This window comes from Antechinus flavipes, chromosome 1, assembly GCF_016432865.1.
Source record: "Antechinus flavipes isolate AdamAnt ecotype Samford, QLD, Australia chromosome 1, AdamAnt_v2, whole genome shotgun sequence".
Taxonomy (NCBI): domain Eukaryota; kingdom Metazoa; phylum Chordata; class Mammalia; order Dasyuromorphia; family Dasyuridae; genus Antechinus; species Antechinus flavipes.
The window spans coordinates 121,879,544-121,896,672 of NC_067398.1; the positions used below are offsets into that span (position 1 = coordinate 121,879,544).

The following is a 17,129-nucleotide window of genomic DNA, read 5'->3' on the forward strand; positions in this document are numbered from 1 at the left end:
CTTTTCTCTCAAATTCTCTTCCTTCACACTTTCTACATTTGATTATCCCCAAACAAATGTGCCTCTTCCTTCTTTCCCCACTCCTTTTCAGTTTAGTATACTTAACAGCAAACCAAGAATAACAGTTTTGTATTTGCATAGGCTCCTTATTGTTTTGGCCAAAATGTTTCCATATAGATGCGTTTTTTTTTTTTTTAAACAATCCTCACAGAGAAAGTGACAAAGTCACAGAATTGTAAATTATTAGAGCAGTGAAAGAACTTTAGAGATTAATCGGTCCCAAATTCCCTCATCTCACGGATAAAGTACTCAGACACTGACTAGCCGGAGGCTCCTCAACAACCTTTTTAGCCACAGTTTCCTCAGAAGTAAAACGAGGATAATAATGATGCTTACTTCAAAGGATTATTATGAAAATCCAAAGAGATCAAAGTTAAAGTGCTTTCCAAGGCTACAAAAAGTTTTTTTTTTTTATTAAGAATATAAGGTTGTAACATAGTATTTGATGATGATGATGATATAATATTATTAATTGAAGACCAGAGACACTGGAGAGGTCAAGAGTGGCAGAGTTGGGACAAGAAACCAGATTTCCTGATCTGGTGTTTTTGGCTAATGAACTACCTTATGTACAAGAAGGCATGTGTCCTTGGTGCTCAGCATCTAAATTTGAGACATATATTCCAGTACAGGTCCTAGAAAGAAATCAGATCAATGGTGTTGGAAAAGAGGGCCACTCTACACGTCCTCTTTCCTCCTTACCAAATGTTTGAGTAACTTTTCCTCATTTTGGGCACTAGGGGGCACTAAAACCCATCATAGTTCACTAAGTCCACCTTACTACATAGCTGGGAAGTTTGGTTATTTGTCATCTTAAATATAACAAGTATAACAGAAGGGAGGAAAATCGCTTAGCTTAAAATCTTTTGGAGTTATCCCTAGGACTATTTGATATTCCTTCTTAATACTGTGTCCTTCAGTCTCTTTCCTAATCCACCTACCCTCTAACCTTGTTGTCTTGACAACATTTCTTTGGAAATAGAAATTGTCCTTTTCTTCACTTAAAAAAAACCTAGTAAATGAGATAGCTTCATATCGAAGTGAACTCCCCTATCACCAGAACCCCTTCCTCATTCTTAATTCTGAGAAAGATATATTTCTGCTTCAGTTTTGAGATTGATATGAGAAATTTTAAAAGTGGCATATTAGGTTTGAGAAGAAGATAGATCTGTCACTTTAAATGAATTTCTGGGGAAGAGTACTGGAAAGGTACAAAGAAAATATTCACGTGTAACAGGGATATTGTAAGCAACACTTTAACTTCAACAATGGGCCTTTAAATAGCAGACTTTGGGAAGAATTATGTGGGGAAGTAAGGAGGAGATGAGGAAAGGGATATTTGTCTGGTGATCTAGGACAAGCCACTTAACATCTCTGAGGTTATTTCTAACTCTAAATTTAAAATACTGAGAACCTTTTGTCTTAATGCCATGAATTTCTGTTCAGTGATTATTTCACTGTCCTTCTAAGAGCTAAGCAGGTTGATTTTCATCCCATGTTTTTAGGGATAGATCCCAATTTGGTTTCTTACTGACTTATGGGGGGTACTATTCTAGGAGACAGGGTAGAAAAATGTGGAAGAAAACAAAGTCCAAAGTAGGCTAGTATAGTGAAAGTCTATCCTGTACTGAATAGGTTGATGGAAGCCCTGTTCTACCACAAAGATTGTTTAGTCTCACCTTGAAGTTTTCTCTCACTTGACACTTGTTACACTGATAACCTTAATCCCTTCCCTCAGAAAGTATAGGCACAGCTGAACAGGGCCTAGGCATAGTAGCTAAGCATCTGTTATTTTGTGGGATTTGCTAGTCCCATCAAAATGACACCAAGCAAACAATATTTTAGAAAGGAAAAAAGGTATAGGGGTATGTATATGAGGGCGAAGGGACAATTATTGGGCTCCCAGTTTTGATTTTATTTGTAGGGAGACTTGAAGCCAAGTATAAAGAAAAATAGATACATTGATGAGGCCATCCTTTAGAATGAAGGAATATCTACAGAGAAACTTAAATATGCTGCAGACCCTGCCTGTGAAAGGAGGAATATTACAGGTGCTATATATTTTTTTAAAAAGTCCAAAGAACAGAGCATTCATTAAAAGATTGGTCCCACAGCTAGCATTTCAGTTTTTATTTCAACTTATTCTGCAGCTCAAGTCTGGGCACACTGATATCACAGAAAGCCAAATGCATACAAGAATTAGAAATATAGAAATATGCTTGGTTGTTGGTCAGAGTATTTTGGACTAGGGGCACATTTATCATGTGCTATGCCTAATTTAGGCTTACTTTTGACATTATGTGTCTACAGAAAGGGAAAATAGCTGCAGAATCTCCCCTCTTCCAAACAGTTTGGGGGGGGGGGCGGTAGGGGAATGGAAAGGGAAGAAAGTTTGAGAACCATCATTGGGAAAATTGTTACTTGCTTGAGATTTGGAAAGTCCTGAGAAACAGGAGTGCAAAGATGAACACCCATACAGGTGTATATGCTCAGGAAAGGGGCAATAATCTTTCCATAACATTCTCGATGGGAAGAACAACAATTAATAATATGTATTAAATCTATTTTGAAGGGTTTAATAGTTCACGTCGCTTTAACACACTGATCAAAAGTAAACACGAGAGTCTTCTTTACTTTCCACTTTTACCACCTTTGCCATAAGCTCCCAGGTATCTGCATTTCTTTTTAACCCAGAGAATGCTAAAACAAACTCACTAATAATAGCTTCCCCCCTCCTCCCCAGTATTACGGCACACACTGGTAGGGAGGACGGCCGGAGCTCATTAAGTTTGGGGGAAGGGGACAACTTCATTTTCCCTTGCACACACAGAAAAGATCCTGTGGCACAGCCCTTCTCCACAGAGGGGTATGCTGGATTCTGGAGGGTAGGGGGAGAATTGGAGACAATCTTCTCCCAAAGTTACCTAAGTTCCTTTTTAGGCAGGGCCTTCTGCCTTTTCATTTTCAACTTCTCCCTTTCCATTCTCTCCTCCTAGTTTCCCACCCTATCCCCTTCCTTCTCTCTTCTAGTCCACCGCACCTCCTTCTTCGTTTCATCCTCCTCCTCTCCCTCCTTTGCTGCCTAGTTCCACGCCTGACGCTCCAGGACCAGCTAGGGTAACCCAAGTCCTCACCATCCCCGCCTCTCCCCACCCTCTTCCTAATGGGGTGAGGGGTGGGAAGAGACCTACTTCCTCCTCCAGCAGCTCGCTTACCTCTGATCCGGTCTCGGTAGACCCCCAGTTGGACATTAACCCCAGGAAACCCGAGTGCCAGCCAAAAAACGCATCGGGGCCGGGGTCAGGACCACGGAGACCCGCCAAGTAGGTCTGGACGCAAAGTTCGCAGTCTCAGCTGGAAGCAGTACGGAGAAGAACCAACGGAGGGGAGGACCGAGGTGGCGGCGGTAGTTGTTCCTGCTGTGGATATCGCCGTGACCGACAGCTCCCTTGCTGCTCCCCCCCACCCCCAGAGGACCAAGTCAGTGCAGCCGCTGCTGCCTTGGGTGGGGGGAGACACGGCCCCGCTGCGCGGCGCTGCGCTCGGCCGCGATGCGCTCTCCGCGCTCCGCTCTCCGGGCTTCGCTGGCTTGAGTCCCAGCCGCTCAGTAGCTCAGCCGCGGCAGCGCTCTGCGCCGGGGGGAGCGCCGCCTGGGAGCACTAGATGGGGCTGGAGGATGCTGCTGCTGCTGCTGCCCCTGCCGCCGCCGCTGCTGTTCCTGCTGCCGAAGCTGAGATCCTCTTGCTTGGAAAGCTGAGCGAGACACCCCATCAACCCTTGCGGGGAGTCCAATGAAGACATCAGGGCTCCAGGAGCAGCGGCTGGTCCAGGAGAGCCCGAGTTTGGGCCCGGGGGCGTGGGGGAGGGAAAGGGAGGGAATATTGGGAATGGGGGTGGGGAGGGGGGAGGGGTGGAGAGACGAGAGTGGGGATGGGAGACAGGGGAGGGAGCCCACAGTCACACACGTACCACCCGGGCTTGAAGTGGAAAGGGGGAGGAGGGATTGGGAAAGGGAGAAGAAAAAGAAAAGAAAAAGGAGGCAACCGTGCGTGAGACTTCCGAGAAGGGGGTGGGTGGTGGGTGGGAGTGGATGTCAGGAGTAGACAACTACGCGAGGTCGAAGGAGAAAGGGGCGCTGCGGAGGTGCGGCTCAGCAGTGCATGGAGACGCTGTAGGTTCCCCGAAAAGCAGGCGAGGGCTTGAATCACATTGCCCGATTAGATCCTAATGAAACATGGGAAGAACTCAGGTTGATCAATTTGGGAAATCCAAACTTGACCAAAGGGCTCTGGGTTTCTGGATCCACTCCTCTTGTCCCTGGGGTCAGAGAGAAGGATCCCGACCTGATGATGGTTTGGACTTGGGGGTGATGACGGTGATGGTTTTGCTTCTTTCCTACTCTTTGTCCCTTCTCCTCGTCTCCTTTTATTTCTCTCACTCTCACTCTTTTCTCTTAGGGCAGAAAAGAGGAGTGGGAGTTGCCAGCTGGAGGTGTATCACAGAGGACAGATGTGGAGCAGTCCGCTATGAGCAGTCGTTTGCCAGAGAAGCTGCAAGTGGTGATGAATTTATAGGGCTCTTATTGTGTGACGTGCCCTCCAGTGCTTTTTCTGATTCGCTTTCAGACCTAAACACACGCTAGATTAGACCTTATGCTTAGGGCCAACACGGTCTCCAAATGTCTGTTGGCTGAAGTCAGAGGCTCTACATATCATGTATTACATGGCAAGCAATGAAGAAGGCTTCTGAAGTTGGCCGGCTCCTTAGGCCTGGGCTAATTTTCATGCTGATGTAATATAATACCAGACACTGGGGTAGGCACATACATTCGAAATCGCAATTCCAGAATCATAAGATCATTTCTGTGAGAACAGGTCACAGGAGGTTGACTAAACCTGATTTTGTCCAAGTTTTCAGAGATGCAAAGGGAAAAAAGTCAAGAAAACACTCCAATTCTTTGGGAGTGGTCTTTGAATTTCTAGATTGTAGGAATTATAGCTGTTTTCAGAGATCCTTGAAAAACAGAGATAGTACCATTTTTTTTCATCTAAATAGATGAAACCAGATTTTAGCTTTATATATATAGGAATGGAGGCTGGCAAATTTGCAAAATGCCAAGTCCTAAGAACTCTCTCCTAAGGTCTGTTGTTCATCTCCAGTCAGATGTGATGTAAAATTAGCTGTAAAAACTGATACTTAATAAAGTTACTACTTCTTTGATAATTTCTGGAAGCAATACAATCAGGTTCAGTGGACTGCTTTTATTTTACTAGCCAGTGGTCACAGAAAGTGTAAACAGTCTCAGTTTACATCCATATACCTCTTATATTTATGACTCATCCGGTTGGTGGAGAGTATGTGGGTCTTCACTTAGCTAATACAGACAATAGACACTGGAAGTATGTGTGGTAGTGTGGGGGAGAGGGAAGGAAGATCATGTATTATTAAATTCTTTGTAAAAGTTAAAGATCAGCTACTTTGAAGACTTGTTAGTTGAAACTGGTGTGGGAGGAAAATTGTTCTTACTAACATCACTGGGATTTAAGTTTGTGGGGAAGCAAAGGTATAATGAGCTATATGCATACCTTACTTCAGTAACTCACAATTCACCATGTTTTTCTTTGTAGCCCTAGAAAAAGGAAAGCCTTTTGTAGCCTTCCTTCTCTTTGATAGATCTGTGGTACACCTTTAGATGGATTTAAAAATGGGAGCTTAGCACCTCTTTGTGTATTTATTCTCCCAGTGCTATAGAATGATGAAGGAATTCATCAAGATTTTAGGATCTGAGTGTCACTCTTTGGACCTTGAAGATGGAGACATTAAACAGGTCAGGTCAGTTGTGTATTTTTATGCTGCTAGAGAGTAATTAGTTATTTGGTGAAAATTGTGTATTAATAAGGATCATGATAATCATGGATTTGATTCTCAATGGAACTATGATCTTTGCTTGGAGAGACAGTGAATCAATAGTAGATCCAGATTGTATCCCAGGCCATAGTTAGCCATTTTGCAAAACACTTAAGTCCTTGGTGAGAAGATCAAAGATGGCCTGTCTCATCATACCTTTTTGAGGCAAGCAACTCAAAACTGATGCCCTGCCAGAAGAGGTTTTTATCTTCATTATCAACAGCAAACTGTTGAATACATTCCCATGCTAGGAGCAAAGGTAACAAAGAATAAAGAACATGGTAACCTGTTTTCTGTCCAGAGAGGATTGCAATCTGGTTGGGAGATATATCTGGGGTTACAGAATATTATAAGAAAAAGTAATTCGAGGTTAAACTTTTGTTTTTTAATAATCAAAAAAAAAAGTGTATCGCGCTTTGTGTTTTGCATTGTTTAATTTGTAAAGAATAATCTAGAATATATATAGTAGTAGTGGGAGGTTTTTGAGTTAGTGAGCTTGTTAGATAAATATTTGTTGATGACAAAAAACTAAATAAATAGGGTGGTAAAATGTAAAGAGCAATAAATTTGTATCAAACACTTGGGTTCCTATCCCAGCTCTGATACTTATTACCTGTGGATGACCCCAGGAAAATCCTTTAATTCTTAGAGCTTCAGTTTCCTCATTTTCTTATCTGGACTAGTTGGCCTTGAGGTCCCTTCCAGTTCTATTTCTATATGTCTACTCTAACTAGTATAACTGCTGCAGGAGACCAGGGTAGAATGTGATCCCTGAGAGCTGAGGTAGTCACAGAAGGCCTTTTGTGGAGGAGGTGGGGCTTGAACTGGGCTTCAGAGGAAGGATAGGACATAGACTAGGGAAAGGAGGGGGAACATTCCAGGAAGGGAGAATAATATCTCTGTATTGGAAAAGCAATACTGTTTATAGCTGCAATGGTTTACAACACACAACTCACTCCTCACACTTTCATGCCCAGACTTCTTTGATTTTTGTGGACTGCCAAATACAAGGGGGATGGCAGGGATTATGGCTCAGTCCTTGTCTATATAGAGAGCCCTCCTCCATGTGCTTTCTCTCAGGGCACAGCTGCTTTTCTTATAAGAGCCAGAAAGATGTCCCTAGACTCGATTATAATGCGGGACATCACAGGTCTAATAGCAATAATAACTAACTCATAGTTATACAAGATCATAGGACCATAGATGGACCCCAGAAGCCATCTAGTCTAATCCCTTTCATTTTACAGATGAGAAAACTAAGCCAAGAGAGCTTAAGTGACTTGTTTAGGATCACATAGATAATTGGCATCAGATTTAAATACAGGTTCCCTGACTCCAGAGCCAAGTGCTCTTTCATTATACTAGGAGGTTTATAGAGCACTTTACATCCATTATCTCATTTAATCCTCACAACTGCCCTATGAAGTGGGCGCTGCAGGTCTTACCAATAGTTATATTTTATAGATAGTGACTTACCAATGTCCATTTCACTAGGAAGCATGAGAGGTAGGATATAAACCCAAGTCTCTTAAAATCCAAATCAAGAATGCTTTTTCACTGCCTCATGTTAAATTTTCTTTTTAAAGTCACAAGTTTACTTGATAGGAGTTTGTGCTTCATGAATTCTCCTGCCCTTTTTTCATATAGCTCCCCATGTTTGGAGTGGTTGCCCTCCCTCTTACTGTTTCTACCAATTGAGAGCTTTTCCTTTCTTCAGGATATCTTGGGTGAAGTCTCCTCTGCCTTTTATGATTCATCCAGCTCAAAATAATCTCCCTCTCATATTCCTCCTGGAGCTTTTTAATCAAACAACTTATCAGTCAACCAATAAGCATTTATCACATGCTTACTATATACCAGGCATTGTGATGAAACAGCCCCTCACTATCCTCCAGAAGCTTATTTTTTAAAAAAACAGGAGATACATGAATATATATACACATACACACACACATATATGTACATATACATACATATATGTACATATATATACACACATATACATATAAAATAATTCAAAGTAATGGCAGAGAGATAAATATTAGTATTTGGGGTGATCAAAAAAAAGGTTCATTTTAATATTTGAGCTGAACTTTGGAGAACTTTTTTAAAAATTAAATTAAATTTTTTGTTACATTTTAAATTCCAAGCTCTCCTCTTTTCTTAGCCAGATCAAAAGACCACCATTTCTCTTTCTCCCCCCCCCCCAACTCTCTCTCTTTTTCTTTCCTACACACATGTTTATATATAAATACAAAACCATACATATATATGTATGTGTATATCCATATATACACACCGTGTTTATATATAAATATAAATATACCATGTCATGCATGCTTTTATGTATCAGTTCTCTGGAGGTAGAAACAACTTCTTTCTTTTTTTTTTTTAATTTTATTTTATTTAATAATAACTTTATATTGACAGAATCCATGCCAGGGTAATTTTTTTTACAACATTATCCCTTGCACTCGCTTCTGTTTCAATTTTTCCCCTCCCTCCCTCCACCCCCTCCCCTAGATGGCAAGCAGTCCTATATATGTTAGATATGTTGCAGTATATCCTAGATACAATATATGTTTGCAGAACCAAACAGTTCTCTTGAACAACTTCCTTCTTAGGAACTTTGTAGTTGATTTGAATATTTATAATGCTCAGAATAGCTTAATAGTTCAGTTATTCTTTGAACAATATTGCTGTTACCATATCCAACATTCTCCTGATTCTATTCATTTAACTCTTCATTATTCCATGCAAATTTTTCCAAGTTTTTCTAAAATCAATCAGCACATCTTTTTTTTTTTAAATTTTTTTTATAGCATAGTAGTGTTCCATCAAAATATATCATATATTCCAATAAAATATATAACAGTATTCCCTAATTGTTGGACACTTTCAATTTTTAGTTCTTTGCAACTACAAAGTGAGCTGCTACAAATATTTTAGAACTTATAAATTTCTTTTCTTTTCTTTTTTTTTTTGATCCTCTTGAGAAGCAGACCTAATAATGATATGGCTGGGTGAAAGAATATATAGTTTTATAACTCTTTGGGTATAATTCCATATTGCTATCCATAATAGTTGGGTCAGTTCACAATTCTAATTTTTCCACATCCCTTCAACATTTGTAATTTTCCCCTTCTATCATTTTAGCAAATCTGATAGATGTGTGGTGGTACATCAGATTTATTCTAATTTGTATTCCTGTAATCAATAATGATTCAAAGCATTTTTATGTGACTACATATAGCTTTGTATATATCTAAAAATTGCTCATTCATAGCCTTTGCCAATTACCAAATGGGAAATTTGTAGTCTTATCAATTTGATAAAATCCTCTATATATTTGAAATATGAGACCTTTTTCTGAGAAACTGCCTATAAATTTTCCCTTCCTCCAATTTTCTTCTTTCCTTCTAATCTTGGTTACATTGGTTTTATTTATACAAAACCTTTAAATTTAATGTAATCAAAATAATCCATTTTATAATCTCACAATGCTATCTCTTTTTTGTTCATAACTTCTCCTACCCCTTAGTCTGACAGGTAATATGTTTCATGCTCTTCAAATTTATTTATGATATAATCTGCACATCCTTCTGAGAGTCCCTCACTTATCCTATCCTCTTATCCTCCTATTTTTCTTGATGTTAAGAAGACTTTTATAGCCTTTTAGATGTACAGGCGACTTCTCTCTTTAACTCAATTATTTTGTGAATAAGGTCATAGTCCTATCAGGCCTCCACCCTCACCCCCCATACTTCACTATAACAATCCTTCTATTCATTCCTAATTTGAATGAGATAATTGCTTCCTTTTACCTCTCCCTACACAATTTTATTTTTTAGGATCATTTGATCATAATGAACTCAACCCTGAGACTTTTATCTATGTTCTTTCAAACCACCATAGGTAAAGATATCATAGTTAAAAGTTACAGATAATATTTTTTCATATAAAAAGTAAATGTTTGACCTTGTAGAATACCTTATAAAGATTTTTCATGTTTATTTTCTCTTTTCTAATAAGCATATTCTCCTTTCTAATGTTATTTGCCTTTCTTATGATTCTTGTAGGTCAAATTTTCTGTTCAAATCTGATCTTTTCCTCAAGAATATTTGAACATCTTTTGATTCATTAAATATCTAATTTTTTCCTTGCAAGATTACACTCAGCTTTGCTGGGTAAATTATTCTTGATTGTAAACCCACCTTCTTTGCTCTTTGGAATAGCATGTTCCATATCCTCTGATTTTTTAATGTAGAAACTGCTCAATGTATTTTCCTGACTGTAGCTCCATAATATTTAAATTATTTCTTCCTATTTTCTTGTAATATTTTCTCCTAGAACTAGGAGCTTTGAAACTTAGCTATAATGTTTCTGTCAGTTTTAATCTTGGAATCTCTTTCAGGTGGTGAATGATAGATTTCTTCAATTTCTATTTTATCCTCTGGTTCTAAAATTTCAGGGCAATTTTCTTTAATGATTTCTTGAAGTGCAATGCCTAGACTCCTTTTTAATCATAACTTTCAGGTAATCTAAGAATTATTCTGTTGTGTCTCCACCGTTTTTATATCATGTTTTTTTTTTTAATTCTGTTTTTTCATTCTTTTGATTTTTAAAAATTATTTCTTGGGGCTGTATGAAGTCATTAGCTTTCCCTTGCCCAATTCTAATGTTAATGGAGTTATTTTCTTTCTTTAAGTTTTTGGATCTCTTTTTGCAATTGGTTGACTTTCTTTTCTTGATTTTCTGGCATCACCGTTATTTTCCCCCTAATTTTTCCTCAACTTCTTTAATTTGATTTTCAAAGTCCTTTTTAAAGTTCTTTTAAGAACTCTTGCTGAGCTTGTGACCATTTTGCATTTTTCTTTGAAAATGATCTTCTCTATTACTATAGTATAGTATAGTATGGTTGGATTCTTTCTCTTTTGCATACTTATTTTTTTGGCTGTTTATTTAATGGCTGTTAACTTAATGTCAGAGTCATGAAGTATGGGGGATTTTTTTTTTTTTTTTTTTTTTTTTTTTTTTTTTTTTTTTTTGCTTCAGGTTCTTTTGTGCTATTTGTTTCTGAGATTTATCTGAATACCTGACCTCAGGTATTCCTCTCCACCTCTGAGCTTTGACCAGGGCTCCTAGAAAGACAGTCACTTTTACTCCTTGCAGTTCCTTCCATGTATGAAACTTCAGCTTGATCTTCTGATCTGGACCCAAAGGGGCTCCACTGTCCTTCAGCTGACCAGTCAGCAGGCCCCCTTTGCAAACACAGTCACCAAAATGCACTTATTCTTCCTCAATCACTGCTACAACCTGGGATTGCATCTGGGCCTAATGTACCTGGACCCCTCATCCAAAGCCAGCCATTAGAGAGACCTATAATCAGACCTGTAATCTTCCCCTAATTAGCTTCCTCTAATCAGCTTCCTGGCTGCTGCCTACACAGCTGATTTGTGGCTTGTTGATTTGGTGGCATCTGGCTGGAAGTATCTGCACTTCAATACCATCACTTTAGCAGGTTAGGTCTTCCTTAACACGATCCCAAGTTGTTTTATGCTGGATATCATTCTTCAGGCTCATCAAATTGATCTAGTAATGGTGGTGGGAATAAAAGCCATTTAAAGTTCTGAGAGAAGAGGGAGAAGGGAAATAAGAGCAGGGTCTAGAGAGTTAGAAAGGAGTTAGGGGGGTTCCTAGTCTAGAACAAACTTGCATGCAAATTATGTCTACATCAGCAACTGCATGATAGGACCCTAGGAAATGGGATATGCTAATACAGGACAATGAAGGTGGTGTTTTGGTCACAAAGATAGGTGTAGAGCAAAAGTATTTTTAGTGTGCCTGCTCGGGAGGAAGAAGGGTCCCTCATCTTCAGGATGCTTTGGGTTGAGCAAACCTAAGAAAAGTCCTAGGAATGTGGCTTTCCTTTGTGTGTGTGGTAAGACTGACAATGTTTAGAGTTCACATCATTCCTAAGGGCTGCACCACATCATTCTTACTAAATGACAAAGGAAGATGGTGGCCTTAAAAGACAATTACCGTATATAATGATAAAGAATAATAATTTAATGTTTACAAAGTGCTTTCCTCACAACATGCCAATAAAGTATGGAGGGCAAGTCTAATTACCTCATCTAAAAGATGAAGACCAGTGGAGAAGAGGGAAGATGTCAGAAAAGTAAAGCAAATTGCCCAGGATGAGAGAGCTAATAAGTGAACTCATCTCTTTCAATTTTTAGGTACAATACTCTTTCATTATATTATTTCTTGACAAGTAGTGTCTGGACTCTTACATGTCAAGAATCAGGAAAAAGAATTATGGACCTAGATATTTTGGGGTCCTGAACAAAAATGTAAACAACAAGCATACAAAACCCCAACCCTCTTGTCTTTTATATGAATTGTGGAATAAGTATCCAGATTCTTTTCTCTTTTCCTCTAACCAATAAAGGATAAGTTCCTTTGTATTTTCATCTTTGGAAGGAGATAAAGAGGGTAACTAGTAGTATTTTTCTTTGTTATGTGGTGACTCTTAGATATTCTTGATTGTCTTGTCCACTATCTCTATGGTTAGAAGATTAAAGTATGCTAAATATATACTTTATAGTATCTGGCTGATTCCTGCTCCCTTCCCTCTTACATTTTTCTGTGACCTGTACTTACAGGTATTGAAGTCATTCTACAAATATGACACTCCCCAGGCTCATTTTGGTTATATTCCTGACAGGTTTTTTGTTTTGTTTTGTTTTTTTGGTTACTTATAATTTGACTTTGGTAAGGGAAGTATAATAATGACCTATCTCCCAAAACTGTTATGAAAAAATTCATGACAGAACTCTTGAAGCAAATCTTCAAATGTGTGACTACAATGCTAATTCTTTGAATTTCTATAGCCAACCTTCTCTCAAAGAATTCAAAGCTCTTCACATATGGTCTGCCAAATTCTCTTAGAGTATAAATTATGCCCCAGGAGTAAATTAATCATTTGGAGGGGAGGAGTTAACTCTTTCAGGTCACTAGGGTGCCATTTAGTACACTGCAGGAGTACAGCAATTTATAAAATGATGCCCCAGTGGCCTAAAGGAGTTAATACAATGTAAATTATTCCCATGGAGTCATTTATGCACTTAGAAAATCTGGCTGATTATCTTATTTATACTCTTTCTTGTGAGCAGGAAGGAGGGAAAAAGGAAAAGAGGGAACAAAAATAAAAAAGAAAAATAGAGGCAGGTAAACCAAAGCTACATTACCCAAGGTCATAAAATTAGTTAACAAAGACAGATTCAGCCAGTCCTCAATGGGACAGAACTTAAGGGAAGCCATATTAACAACCCAGAAATCAGAGCAAAGGAATTGACATCAAATTGTAAAAGTCCTCTCTCTCTCTCTCTCTCTCTCTCTCTCTGTCTCTCTGTCTCTCTGTCTCTCTCTCTGTCTCTCTCTCCTTTCCTTTCTTCCTTCCTTCCTTTTTTCTTTTCCCCCTTTCTTTCTCTCCTTTTTTTTTATCCTCTTTCCTCTTTCCTTTTTCCCCTCTTTCTCTCCTTCTTTCCTTCTTTCTTTCTTTCTTTCTTTCTTTCTTTCTTTCTTTCTTTCTTTCTTTCTTTTCTTTCTTTCTTTCTTTCTTTCTTTCTTTTTCTTTCTTTCTCTTTATCAGTTTGATGAAACCCAAGACCCCCTTTTCAAAATATTTTAAAATGTAACCCCCCCTCCAACACATAGGATTACAAAGGAAACGAGATGAAATACAGTTATCAAATATGTTTTTTTTAAATGTTAATCTCAGGTTAAAAACACTTAGGTTAGGATCTTGCGGTTTTGACTTTATGGAGAAAATATAATGGAATTCAGGACTTTTGATTTTTGATCTAAGTATATTAAACCTGACCCAGGATTTAAAAGCTTGGAAATAACTGGGGGTGAAGGATTGAGAGAAGTAGTGATTACAAATTGATGCAACTATTTTTTTATTAGACATAATAGCTAATGTTTATGTTTTAAAGTTTACATAGCAATTCAGTTGCATCATCTCTTTTGAATTTAAAATGACCCTGAGAATTAGGTACTACAAGTGTTATCATTTCCATTTTATAGAACATAATAGAACCTACACATTCAAATAAAATCGGTCCCCTACCCAAAGTAGTCAATCGCCTTGGGCACTTATATTTATTGCAATGAAGCTGGAGGAGCATGGACTAATCCTCAGTCATCCCATGGGGTATACTCAGGTTTGCCATTTCTGGTTCTGGAATTGAATGGAAACTTTGAGGGGCCTACTTATGGCCATATGTGACTCATTGCTGAGGGGTTTATATTTTTGATATAGTGATGAATCCCTTTATTGTCTGTAGAGAAGGAGCTGGTGACTCAGTGGATATATAGAAGGGATTAGTTGCTAATTTGGAAAGACTGTTTTGAACTATGTCCTGAGAGGTAGGTGGAGTGGAGTATATTTTCTGCCTAGATTAGCCTGAACCTGGGTTTGGATGATTCCCCCTCTTCTTCCTCCTCCTTCTTCTTCTCCTCCTCCTCTCCCTCCTCTTTTTCCTCATCCTCTTCCTCCTTTTTCTCCTCTTTTTTTCTTCTTTCTTTTCTTGAATATGAGATTAAAAGTCACCCTTAAGGTGAATGTGCTCAGGCTTGGAGCTGACCTTGTAAGTTAGAGAGATCTGGAGACTTTTGGTTTCATCCAGTTGGCTTTGGCTGGTGGAAGGGGAAGCTTCTGTCTCTTTCTAAAAAGATGACAACTGACAAGAAATTGTTTTCAGCCTTGATGATCTATCAGAAAACATGTAGTAGGAATTGTTTAGATAATGCTGAATCCAGGTGAAAAAATAAAATACCTAAATCATAGTCTTGTAAACTGCTTTGTGTAATAAAATGGTATAAGTGTCAGCCTTCCGTCAAACTTTAGTGGTATTTAAATAATGGAATCTTCTTTTGTTGTCAGATGAATTTTTGTGTGGGTCCTCTGTTTTATTGTTATTTATTCATTTTCAGTCATATCCAACTCCTTGACTTTTTGTGACCAAATTCGGTGCTTTTTTGGAAAAAGTATTAGAGTGGTTTGCCATTTCCTTCTCCAGTTCATTTTACAATTGGGGAAACTGAGGCAAATGGGATTACACAGGGTTACACAGATAGTAAGTGTCTGAGATCAGTTTTGAATTGAGTTCTTGATTCTAGGCCCAGCACTTTATTCTTTGTGTTACCAGCTGTCCCGTGTTTAGCATCCTTAAATATGAACCCATAAGTAAAATTGTTCTAAGGGAGAGGCACACAAAGTGGGAAATTTGATCAATTAAATAGTTAAATAACTATTTGTGCCTGTTATTAGAAAGATGCTCTAGCAAAAATGAAATGGATCTGAACCTGGAAGCAGAACAGAGAGTAGGCACAGTTTCTCTAGCTCCTGTGGTGATCCAGAACTGATGCCTCAGGGTTAAACTAGCATTGCCCTAACAACAACAAAACAGATACCCCACAAAAGTTCATCTTTTTGGGAATTGCTTTCAAAGCCTGCAACAAGCATTTTATAGCTTTTGAGCAGTGAATACTTATTTAGTATATATAATTTATAGAATAGTATGATGGACACTAAGGCACACAAGAGGAAGTGACAGCACGAACGCACACAAAGTCATAAACCCTCATGTTTTGTTTTTAGGCACTTTTATTTTAGATAAATCCAGAAATAATTTGGTGCTAACACAGATAAATAAAGTGGGTGATTCCAAAAGGTGGATTCATTTTGTGTACTTTTGGAGAGTTGATAGGAAATACTAATTATAGGTAACAATTTCTTTCACTTCTTACCCTCTATTAGGAGATAGTGACTTAGATTTTTTTAGTTGAATAGTTGATTGGTTAGCTAAATGACCATACAGTGATATAAAACAAAAACCAAAAACCAGTCAGTAACCAAAATGTCTCCTGGTGACTAAGAATGAGTCTAAGAAAGTAGAACAGATTAATGAATTCTATCTAGTACATTAAAAATCAATATAGAGATATGTTCTAAGAAAAGCTATCTTTTTCTACAGGAACTGCTAAAGGAGCGGTTCCATAGTTTGGAAAAATCATGGGCTAATCTAGGTTTTGGAGAAATGTAAATAGATAGAATTAGATAAATTGACATTCAATCTGGGAATGGTTTGATTTTCTCTGATATGTCTTCCCAATTATTCCTAATTCCTTATCCTTTTGTATTAGTTCTGAATTTGAATTTTTTCTTCCTTCCTTCCTTCCTCCCTTCCTCCTTCCTTCCCTTCCCCCCTTCCTTTCTTCTCAAACAAACCCTATAAAATCCTTCAAGTATAGGATAGCAGAACAAGAAGGGGAAGAGAGAACAAATGCAAGAAATAGTCATTGGAGTCAACGGCAGGAAAGGGGAAAGTAGAATTAGAGTTTAGATGGGACATGCCAGGGAACCAAGCAGGCTCAGGAGCTTGCAGGAATCAGGAGACTCAAGGCCTTGAGGTAGGTGAGGTTCAGTGATGAGTGAAATATAGAAATGTGTGAAGGATACAACTCCTAAGGCCCAAGGGCAAGATTTCTTGGAGCCATTGCAACGAGGAGCAGAAAGCTTCAGTAGCTGGCAGAGGTTAATAACTCTAAGACCCCAAAGCTTGAATATTTCACAGTAATCCACATATCAGGGTTAGTAGAATTTTTGTTATAATAGAATAACTTCTCTGCTATAAAAGCAACATGATAAATCAACAAACATGATAAATACAGAGAAACATGTAAAGATATATAAACTGATGCAAAATTTAAGCAAGCAGATTTGGGGAAACAATAGATAGGACTGCAACATTGTAAAAGAAAAGAACAACCACTACAAGAAAGTAGAAAATGAAAGTTGCAAAACTGTAAATAATAAAGTTGGTCCCAGGGAATGTATATGAAAAGATTCCCCTCTCAGTTCTTTGTGGTGTGAAATATTGCATATAAATCAGTTTCTTTTTAATGTATTCATTAGTTGTACTGATTTTTTCTTCTCTCTTTTTTGGAAAAATTCTTTATTACAAGGAATAACTATTTTAGAGAGATGAGCAGAGTTATGTAAAGGAAATCTAGATGGTATAAAAACAAAAGAAGTCAATTGAAAAACTATTTTGAGAAATAATTTTTTGGATTGAAATGGGCATAATGTC

At 38.2% G+C, this 17,129-nt stretch overlaps 1 protein-coding gene across 1 annotated transcript in view; it reads right to left on the reverse strand.

Annotated features, from left to right (window-relative positions):
• The window catches only part of GDNF (glial cell derived neurotrophic factor), a 39,567-nt gene extending 34,221 nt beyond the window's left edge, over positions 1–5,346 (reverse strand). The window contains exons 1-2 of the mRNA XM_051990086.1: positions 4,404–5,346; positions 3,276–4,284 (exon numbers count right to left, since the gene is read on the reverse strand). The gene's annotated coding sequence lies outside the window, so the exon portion shown is untranslated. The remainder of the gene's footprint in view (positions 1–3,275; positions 4,285–4,403) is intronic.
• Positions 5,347–17,129: the final 11,783 nt, after the last annotated feature.